This window comes from Sus scrofa, chromosome 13, assembly GCF_054392235.1.
Source record: "Sus scrofa isolate SSC_HxYL_T2T_F1_AM1 chromosome 13, Sscrofa_HxYL_maternal_Yorkshire_Landrace_v2.0, whole genome shotgun sequence".
In the NCBI taxonomy this organism is placed as follows: domain Eukaryota; kingdom Metazoa; phylum Chordata; class Mammalia; order Artiodactyla; family Suidae; genus Sus; species Sus scrofa.
The window spans coordinates 129601284-129609745 of record NC_139395.1 but is presented as its reverse complement, the minus strand read 5'-3'; positions in this window follow the sequence as shown (position 1 = coordinate 129609745).

The following is an 8462-nucleotide window of genomic DNA, read 5'->3' as shown; positions in this document are numbered from 1 at the left end:
CTTATGTCAGTGCACCCTCTGTGAATCACACAGGAAATTAATTTCAAGGAATATTGCCCTCAACATGTCTGTTCTTTTCCTACCTCTTCATCTTGGGAGTATTTGAAATATGGAACAAGTGCTGTTGATACTTGTTAACATTTTTATCACAAGGTTATCAGAGAAAAACAATTAATAGAACATAGAGCAGCAAAAACAGCAAAGCTAATGGAAAGAGATGGCTTTGAATTAAAAAAAATTCAGCTCTAATGTTTAACTGTTTTGTGATGTTTAGGAAATTTTTAACTTCTCTGAACCTCTTACCTTGCCTTTGAATTGAAGACAACAATATCTATTTCATATGGTTCTGGGAAGAATACTAAATGACGTATCTTGTACAAAGTACTAGAATAGCAGCAACTAAAGAAAGAGCATTTGTTATTGGGACAGTGGTAGTGAGTGGGCTTGTAGTCATGGTTGGAGTCACCATTCGGTGGCATACAGAGGCTGAAATTCCACGTAGGCCAAATGGCATTACAGTGTCTTCACCTCAGGTGCAGAGTTAAGGAGTCAGGCCATCCTCAGGATTCCTCTGTTACTAGAGGCTTGGTTGTACAGATGTGTATTTGACTATACCTGGTGCTCTTTAGCAGTTTCCAAAAATTCAAGACAGGGCCCTCCCATTCTTCTAGGAGTTTGCAGCTGATCCAACAAGTCCAGAGGATATTCATTTGAGTTATTAAAAACCCAAATCACATAAAAATATGCCACCATTACTCACTTCATCTCGGTTAATGAGCAGAAGAAAGAGGGCATTGTTGTTACCCGTGCATGCACGTGCATGTGTGTGTGTATGCATGTGTGTGCGTGCGTACACATGCGTATCTTCTCTCTCTCTGCAAGTCACCGTTTTCATATATTAGGGTAGGGGAAAAGCTGGCCTGAAAGAGTCAGTTCCAATTTCTCTTAGTGTTTCTCTCATCCTGGTAGTTATGACAGCACATCATGTCTTGATCCTGACAAGTTGAGGCCGCTCTGCAAATGCTATTATTTTAGTGTAGCACAATTAGAATTCTGTAGTATAAAGATGTGTGTATTTTTCTAAATAAACTGTAGAGCTATAAATCCTTAAAAGTTTTTGTCTTCATTGGAGCTACTTCATGCTCACAATTATCTTTGGATATGGGGACTTTTCCCATATTTCTCTGTCATGCATGTTGCATTTGGCCTTTTCTTTGGCTGGGTAAAGGAGATAAGTTCTAGGATTCTTCTTAGGACTTATAATCTGAACCAATGATGTGGGAGTGGAAATGTAAAGGAAGGTATGGATTAAAAAGAGAATCGTTAGTAGAAGATAGGGCAAAATCCAACCAGTGTGGGTGTGGCATGAAGGATAGGGCAGATTTCAAGTGAGATGCTCAGGTACCTGCCTTGGGGTACTAGGTGGGTTTTTCTGTCCCTGTATATGTAAGCCATGTACTAAAGAAAGAGATGCAGGTATAGAGACAGGGAAGAATGTAAATTTTGGAAATTCTCATGAAATATTAAGTAGAACATTCCATTAAGTAGTTGGAAATAGAGATGTCCTGAAATATAAATATATGCTGTCCTGAAATATAAATTTGGGGGGCAGTAAAGTAAAGGTGATATTTGAAGCTAAGGAAGTGGATAAGATATTCAGGAGACTCTGCAGTGAGAAATGGACTTTAGACACAAGCCGAGGAGTGTTGAACTGAAAGAGACACCAGAATGAGAAGTCAGGAATGAAAGATTCAGAAGGGCGGATACAGATGTAGAAAGAGAATCAAGAGAAGGTCATGCCACAGGAAGGAGGAAGTTATCAGGAAAGAGAAGTTAATAATGCCTGCTGCAAAAATCTCCTAAATATTTTTTCTGCCTGTAATCTCTTCCTCCATGCTCCACAGCCTCATTCTGCTCTTGCTGTCCACATTCTCTCGTCTACTGCACAAATCTGTTCACATTCTAAGGTGTGTAGTTATTAGATATCTATAGCATTCATACTTTCATACATATATAATAGAATCACTTAAAAGTCCAACTCATCACCTAAGCCTAATGAGCTTATTAAAAGGCTAGTACCTGGCCTCATACCCAGAAATGCTAATTTAGGATGCCTGGATCTAAGAATATGCCTTTAACAAAGGCCCCCAGATGGTTTACTGAGAGTTTATGAAACAGTGGTCTAGGGAATGAAGTTCAAGTTTCCTAGAAAAGGATTCATGGCCTTCTGCTTTCTGGCTCCATCCTCCATTCCCCACCTCACTCCCCCTGTTTTGTCCTGCACCAGCCCACCTTCATTATGGACATGGGGGAAGGGGTTAGAAAGTCCTTCCTAGAAAAGGGACCAGCCTATGCAAAGGGACCAAAGTGAGGCAGCATAGGATGTGAGAAAATAAGGAATAGGATGATTCAAATGATTATGGTATACCCAGAAAAATGGGTCTGGAAGGGCCAGACTGTGGAGAGCGCTGAATGTCAGATAGGGGAGTTCTTCGGTGAACTGAGATGCTTGACTCTTTCATGCTTTGTTTTGTTTGTCTTTTTCTGTCCTAGATGTAAGTATCAGCCCCATCTATTTCCAAAACTATGTCTGCACTGCTGATTTTTTTTTTTTTTTGAGTCTGAATTTCATGAGGAGGCCTGAAATGAAAGTCCTGAAAAGATTTTGTTTTTTTAAAAAAATGAAGACTTGAGTCTTATGGGAGAAAGTTTTACATTTCTGGAATGATTAGAAGGTCTTGAATTATCCAAACATCAATTTAATTAGTCACAAGGCACTTAGTCAGCTTTCCGTTTTCCTAAGCCTGGTTAAGAGGCAGTTAAGCCACTGTGACTGTGCTCTTAACTTTTGTGAAGGAAAAAAAGCAAGACTTAGCTCAAGTGGCTGGAGTTCTGACTCATCACCATAAAACTGAACACCGTGTATTTTTCTCTAAGGAAAGATTTCAGCCTAGCCAGGTCCAAGAGAACATACGAGCACCTTATGCTGAACGCACACTTAGGAAACTGGATGGGTTTTGCCATCTGCTAAGCCTCACATAGCCTCCAGTTTGAAGTTGAAGCGATGTCAGAAGCTGATTTAAGCAGCTTACATATGTTGCACTGCAGGAAAAACATTGGACACTGGGGACTCTGAAAAACAATGCTAGGCATTTGGGGTCCATAAATGCTTAGTGTTTGTGACAAATAGGCCCAGTAGCCATAGGGCAACACTTTTCCCCCCCTTAGATTTAAGTGTTTTTCTCCTTTGCTTAGTAACAGAATTTTCACATTATCTTGTGTGTTTGCTGGAACCACGATCATCATTCATTTCAGCAGGTAAGGTTATTTTAGTTAATCACAGCCTTCTTTTGTTGCTTAAAGTTTGACAGAAAATGTCAGTACTATGGTGTACTTTAAAATTTTTCTATGGATTTTCCATTATTGATAGTGTTTTTGGATGCTCTAGTTGCTTAATAAATGAATAAACTTAGAGTAGCTGACCTTTAAAATTCTTTAAAAGTTTCATATGTACACTGATTATTGTACAGATCACTCATCTTGTCCTTCAAGGCCCCCCTGTGCTATGACTGTACCCACCTTTGTCATCTTATTTTCCCTGCTTTCTTATAATTTTCAATACAGCGAATCTGTAGAACTTTAGGTCTTCAAACATGAATTAAAAAAAAAAAATCTCCGACTGCATCTGCTAATGCCATTTCTTTTATCTGGATATTTTTTTTATCCCTTTCCTGCTTTTCCCCATCTTGTCTACCTATTGATCACTTATCTTTTGCTAAGGACCAGTTCCAGTTCCCATTTCCCATGGAATCTTTTATGATCACTTGTTACAGTTTTCTTACAACACTTAGCATGGTTTGCCTCGTGTCATAGTTATAATATGAATATAACTCTACTTTCAGTGGGCCATCCTTCCTTTTGATCATGTCAATAACAGTCCACATTCCCATCATGTGCATTTCATATCCCCCTCATGTGTGTCTTGGGAAATTCTGGAAATTTCCAAGGCATGAGTCCGAGGAGTTGTGAATAAGGGAAGGTATTCATTTTTCTATTATTTTGGAGCTTTTCAGAAGTGAGTGATTTCCCATTTAAACTCAAAATTTGTAATTCCTGGAGTTCCCGTTGTGGCGCAGTGGTTAACGAATCCGACTAGGAACCATGAGGTTGCGGGTTCTGTCCCTGCCCTTGCTCAGTGGGTTAATGATCCGGCGTTGCCATGAGCTGTGGTGTAGGTTGCAGACGCGGCTTGGATCCCATGTTGCTGTGGCTCTGGCGTAGGCCGGTGGCTACAGCTCCAATTGGACCCCTAGCCTGGGCACCTCCATATGCCGCAGGAGCAGCCCAAGAAATAGCAAAAAGACCAAAAAAAAAATTGTAATTTCTTTAGAAAACTGGGTAGCTCTAGACACTATTGTATTCAGGAAAGCAATTGACTAGTGATGAGTATTAGGTGAACTCTTAGAGAGACAGGAACTCTCCAGGTTCTTCTCCTCAACCCTTCAGAATTTATATTTTCTGCCACAGTCCCTCTAGGCATAGAGTTAGGATTTCCAGGCTAACGCATTTCACACATCCATCCTTCTCGTTCCAATACACCTTTGACTCCAAGTTTCTATGGATTTCTCTTCTGGTAACCTTTTACCTCCTCATAATTGCTACTGCATGCTTCTGAAGGTATTTCTCTACCCCTTTCATCCTCTATGTGGATATGGATTCCGCCTATAGCTCCTCAAAATGCAACTAACATTTGACTGCAGTGTTTTGAAAAAACTTTTCTGTAGTGTGGAGGAGGAAACTTAAAAAGCCAAGTACTTGGCACCACGGTTCATGGGGTCTATTTTCCGTGCCCCTTACCATCATTTTACCTGGGCCTGCCAACTGCTTATTCTTACTCTAAGGGAGATCCTTCCTTCTCTATTTTCTTTCTATATCCCATCCCAAACTGAAGTAGCAAAAACAGTTGACGATAATCTCTGGAGAATTGCACATTTCCCTTAAAATGATTAGCCTTTGCATTATAAAATGGAATGCACTGACATTTCTTCCTCAGTTGAGGGATTGCTCAAGAGCAATAGGTAAAGACCTATGCTTCTAATGACTAAAACTATTCATCAAAGAGGTGAACAAGGATCTAAGACAGGGGTCTCCAAGGTCAATTTTAGCTTCCATCTTTGAAACGTAGTAATTTCTTAGAACAAGTGGCAAAAGGAAGGTTCACGCCAGAGTTCCTGCTGTGGTAGAGTGGTTTAAGGATCCTGCATTGCTGCAGCTGTGGCACAGGTTGCAGCTGTGGCTTGAATTTGATCCCTGGCTTGGGAACTTCCATATGCTATGCAGCCAAAAATAAAAGGTAAGTTCACCCACAACATGTGAGATGTGAGGCTGAATATTTTATCACTGACATTGTTTAGAATTACCAGTGCATAATAAAAACTAGTCTAACTTTCTTTAAAATTAATTTTATTATTGTTTTAAAATTCTCTATGGACAGACAATACACCCTCTTACTGATGGCACAGTGGGGACAGGTAGGGGGGCTGTTTGCATTACTTTCCCCCGCCTCTGCCCCTGCTTGGAACCTCCCCACATAGTAACTTTCTTTACTTAATAACTCTAAGAACCAGATTCCTATCTGTAGAAATATTGGAGAAAGTGTTGACAGCATTTTTGGAATGAAAGAGAATGACTAAATACTTATTTAGATACTTTTCTGATTTCTAGGAATATTCTTTATGTTCCTTCAAGACAAAAATTTTTATGCCACTGGATTTCTACATAGTGTTGCATCCAGAAATCACCTGGCCAAAATGCATGTTCACAGAGTGTTTGTGTTCTTGAGTTGAGTTGCGTATATATCCTCTGTTTAAAGTTTTTGCCTAGCTGAGAATCATGTTTTTTTTTCCCCCTCAGAATCTCTCAGGAACTCATCCCCTGCACGCATCAGTTTCTGTAAAAAATGTATGAAGGAGGAGTGGGAGTAGAGGTTGTGAGTCAGAACCCTATAGTTTAGGCTACCTGTCCTGTCCAAGGCCAAGGAGAGCCCAGGTTTTACATCAAATATAACAACAAAAAGAAAGCTTTCAAAAGAGACCACCAGGGTTTGACTTTGTTTCCACCACTACTGGCTGTGAAACTGGGAAGGTTTTTTTTTTTTTTTTTTTTTTTTTTAACGTCACTATGGCCAGATTTTCTTATTTGCAGATTTGTGAGAACATACTGTTTTTCTTTAGAGTTATTGTGCAGATTAAATAAAGTAAGTCAAGAGCTCATCAGGGTGTGGAGACTAGTCACACTTGTGCACTGGTGGTGGGTGTGAGGTCTAGTGCAAACTGGGAGCTCTTAATCAGATTAGATGTTAAAAACACACACATAACAACCCAGGGCTCCTATTCCTAAGAACAGATCCTAGAGAAATTTTCACATAGCACCATAAGAAGACAAGTAAAGTTTCCCCAATTGTTTTTTTTCTCTCTTTTTTTGTCTTTTTAGGGCTGCACCAGTGGCATATAGAGGTTCACAGGCTAGTGGTCAAATGGAGCTACAGCTGCAGGCCTACACCACAGCGACAGCAACAGGGGATACAAGCCACATCTGTGACCTACGCCACAGCTCACGGCAACACTGGATCCTCAACCCACTGAGCAAGGCCAGGGATCAAATCCACACCCTCATGGATACTAGTAGGATTGGATTCTGCTGTGCTGCAATGGGAACTCCCCAGTTTCCCCAGTTGTTAAATGGAGATGGAAACTAACATTTATGGAGTTCTTACCATGTGACACTGCATAGATAGCCTCATTCCATCCTTAAGACATCCTTACAGGATTATTATTTTATCTGTTTAATAATTGAGAAAACTGATTCTCTATGAGTTTCACAACCTGCCAGAACCAAGGACACTTAGCTAATAATAGGCAGAGCTGGGATTCAAACTCAGGTGTATTTTTTTAACTTCATTCCAATATTTCATGCAGTGTCTAAAAAGAGTAAAGAGTAATTATCGCTCGTCTTTTCCCCTCACAGATTGCTATGTGGAAGAGTTCTTACTTTATATCACATGATTTTCCAACTTTGTCTCCCTGTCATCTTCTTTTTCTATTTTTACATATTCTTTTTCATCACATGCTTTTTCCTCCATTCTGTATAATCTATGCTTTTCCCCCATTTCTTTGAAGATATTCAAAGTTACTTTGTATATATATATATATATATATATATATATATATATATACACACACACACACATATATATACTTATATATATGTATTAGCAGATTGAAGGATAAAAAATTCAGTTATACTAATAGTTACAAATTAATGAGATGGGAATGTCAGATATTATTTAAAATGGAACAAATCAACTGCCTTTTCAGATGTCAGCCAGGTCAAACTACTCATTTCCTTCCTTTTTTTTTAGGTTGATTGAGCTGAATAGAGCATTCTGGTTTTTAATGAGTGGGCTTTAGGACACGGTCCAAGTTCTTTGATTCATGTCCTACCCATTCATTTTCTCACTTTTCTAAAAAATAAACTGTGTCTCTAATTTTGAAAATGGAATTTAAATTTTCACTGATGTGAATAATTTCTATCCTCAGGTAAAGGGCACTCTTCATATATGTTTTACTAATGGATTGGTCAGTCTGTATCAAGAGTTCCTAAGTGGGAGTTCCCTTACTAGCATCCTTGAGGATGCGGGTTCAATCCCTGGCCTCACTCAGTGGGTTAAGGATCTGGCATTGCCTTGAGCTGTGCTGTAGGTCGCAGAAGTGTCTCAGAGCCCATGTTGCTGTGGCTGTGGTGTAGGCTGGCGGCTATAGCTCTGATTTGACCCATAGCCTGGGATCCTTCATATGACACAGGTGTGGGGTGTGGCCCTAAAAGGACAAAAAGACCAAAAAAAAAAAAAAGTGTTCCCAAGTGATGGTTAGATTCCAGACTCATTTGTTACGTATGAGCTGATGACCACCTAGTGCTGTAAGAACTCTATGGGCTGCTTGCAAACACATACTTACACCATTCTTGGATGCGGTTTGTTGCGGAAAGATAAATTAGTTATCTTATAATTTGCAGGTAATGGCATAGGAGATCATAGAAGGTGATTCACAATGCGTTTCATTACGGAAGAATAATGCTTTGGCTGAAAAAGAGGGCTGGATTAATAACAAATGTTCTTCATTTGTATTTGGTGCTGGGCTCTGTGAATTATTTATGTTTCTGGGCAAGGCCTGGGAAGTATTTCAATGAAGCCTAATTTGTCAAGGTTACTTATACTTTACCATATTTTTCCTAACTATATCTTTCTGGATAGTACCACACATAAATATTTTCATTGTGTTGTGCATTTATTTGCAATATTGATGGCACTGTAAAATGCAGGGTATTAGCACCTCTTTAACCAATGTCAGGCCAAGAATTAAGATCGGAAACACCAGTGTCTTCCTTTTAAAAATATGGAGGTT